Source organism: Octodon degus, unplaced genomic scaffold (genome assembly GCF_000260255.1).
Source record: "Octodon degus isolate 3935 unplaced genomic scaffold, OctDeg1.0 scaffold00069, whole genome shotgun sequence".
NCBI classification, from domain to species: domain Eukaryota; kingdom Metazoa; phylum Chordata; class Mammalia; order Rodentia; family Octodontidae; genus Octodon; species Octodon degus.
In genome coordinates, this window is record NW_004524645.1 from 1,943,619 (window position 1) to 1,946,152 (window position 2,534).

The 2,534-nt window shown below is 38.6% G+C and overlaps 1 pseudogene; it reads left to right on the forward strand.

The window, feature by feature from the left end:
- Window positions 1–484: 484 nt before the first annotated feature.
- Window positions 485–2,305, forward strand: LOC101567898 (annotated as a pseudogene).
- Window positions 2,306–2,534: the final 229 nt, after the last annotated feature.

Consider the following 2,534-nt stretch of genomic DNA (forward strand, 5'->3'; position numbering starts at 1 on the left):
ATCATATTGTCTCCTTAGTGTGATAATCTAAAGAGAATAATGGAATCTGAAGGGTACAGTACATACTGGGAAAATGAAAGGAATTTATTCAAAAGGAAAGAGTTACTAGTTGAAGAGAAGGACAAGAGTGAGAAGAGATAAACCTATGTAAGCAGGATTATTTGGACAACTATACTATGCATTTCTCCTGGTCTATAGAAAGGAGCAGATAACACTTAATTTGTTTTGTCTCCTTTTTTTTCAACTGTTTGTACTTTTTCTCTTCTTAATTTCTTATACATTTCTTTTTTATCTTTCTTCTTCCAATTTCACATGCATATATCTGGTAATAAAAATAACTGGTTGGAAGCCAATACTATGTATTACAACAAATACTGTGAAATTAATATTATTTCATTAAGGGAAATTCTGTATCACTTGTAATTTATTCTGTTTTAATTCTAATTTTTACTAATAATTTTTAAAAATTTTTAATTATCTAGAAATGGAAAAGGTATAGTATGGCATGATCTTTCAAAATTTTACCAGAGACACTGGTGAGGAGAGGTGCCCAGTGGGCCAGGGGCTGATGGAGTCATAGCAGCACCCTTTGTGGAAGACTGGGACTTGGTGCAAACCCTGGGAGAAGGTGCCTGTGGAGAGTGAGTTTGTACCCTAATTTCATCCTGCTTTCACGTTTGCTTCAGTTCTGTCTGTGGTTCTGTCTGAGAACATATATGGGGTTTTCGAATTGTGCTAACTCAGAGGTGACCTAGAGAACAGATCTTTGCATTTGGCAATAGACTTTTAGCAAGTGAAAGTAGAGCAGTCATTTAGTTCAACTTGCTGTGACTAGAATAACTGAAGAAGCAGTTGCAGTGAAGATTGTTGATATGAAGCATGCCATAGATGGTCCAGAAAACATTAAGAAAGATATGTGCATCAATAAAATGTTAAATCATGAGAATGTAGTGAAATTCTATAGTCACAGGAGAGAAGGAAATATCCAGTATCCATTTTTGGAGTGCTGTAGTGGGGGAGAGCTTTTTGATAGAATCGAGCCAGACACTGGCATGCCTGAACAAGGTGCTCAGGATTCTTCCATCAACTCATGACAGGGGTGGTTTATGTGCATGGTATTGGAATCACTCACAGGGACATTAAGCCAGAAAAATCTCCTTTTGGATGAACAAGATAAGCTCAAAATCTCTGACTTTGGCTTGGCCACCATGTTTTGGCATAATAATTGTGAGTATTTACTGAACAAAATGTGTGGCACTTTACCTTATGTTGCTCCAGAACTTCTAAAGAGAAAGGAATTTCATGCAGAACCAGTTGATGTTTGGTGCTGTGGAATAGTCCTTACTGCCACGTTGGCTGGAGAATTGGCATGGGACCAGCCAGTGACAGCTGTCAGGAATATGTTGACTAGAAAGAAAAAAAGACAAACCTCAACCCTTAGAAAAAGATTGATTTTGTTCCCTAGCTCTGCTACACAAAATACTAGTTGAAAATCCATCAGTAAGGATCACCATTCCAGAAATCAAAAAAGATAGATAGTACAACACACCACTCAAAAAAGGAGCAAAGAGGCCCGGGGTCACTTCAGGTGGTGTGTCAGTCTCCTGGTAGATTCTCTAAGCACATTCACTCCAATTTGGACTTCTCTCCAATAAATAGTACTTCTAGTGAAGAAAATGTGAAGTACTCCAGTTCCCAGCCAGAACCATGTACAGGTCTTTCCCTATGGGACACCAGTCCCTCATACATCAATAAACTGGTACGAGGGATCAGTTTTTCCCAGCCTGCATGTCCTCATCATATGCGTCTGAATAGTCAGCTAGTTGGCATCCCAGGATCCTCACAGAACTCCTGGCAGCACTTTGTCTAAAGAATGACACTTTTCTTTATCAAATTGGACGCAGACAAATCTTATCAGTGCCTGCCTGAAAGAGACTTGTGGGCCGAGGAGATAGCTCAGTAGAATAAGAACTTGCCTGGCAAGTGCCAGGGCTTGAGTTCAATCCCCGGTTCCGCAAAAAATAAAATAAAATAAAATAAAATAAAATAAAATAAAGGAACTTGTGAGAATTTGGGCAATCAGTGGAGAAAGAGTTGTATGAATCAGGTTATTGTGTCAACAACTGATAGGGTAAACAATAAACTGATTTTCAAAGTGAATTTGGTAGAAATGGATGAAAGGATATTGGTTGACTTCCAGCTTTCTCAGGGTGATAGACTGGAATTCAAGAGACACTTGCTGAAGATGAAAGGGAGGATGAGTGAGGTTATGAGCAGCCAGAAGGTTTGGCTGCCTGCCTCATGATCTAGTAGCCCTCAGGATTCCTGGTGAATGTGGTGCTGCTGCACTGACATTATTCTTCCTAGAGATTAACTTATTCTACAAACTGCAAACAACAGTTGCTGAAGAATTCTTTATCCAAACATCTTCCAATTCTTTGTATGTTTTGGATACAAATAATACCTGTATCTTAATTGTAAGTAATACTTTAGGGAAGGGATATTTTTTCATCTGTGTTTCATGTCTAAAGTTG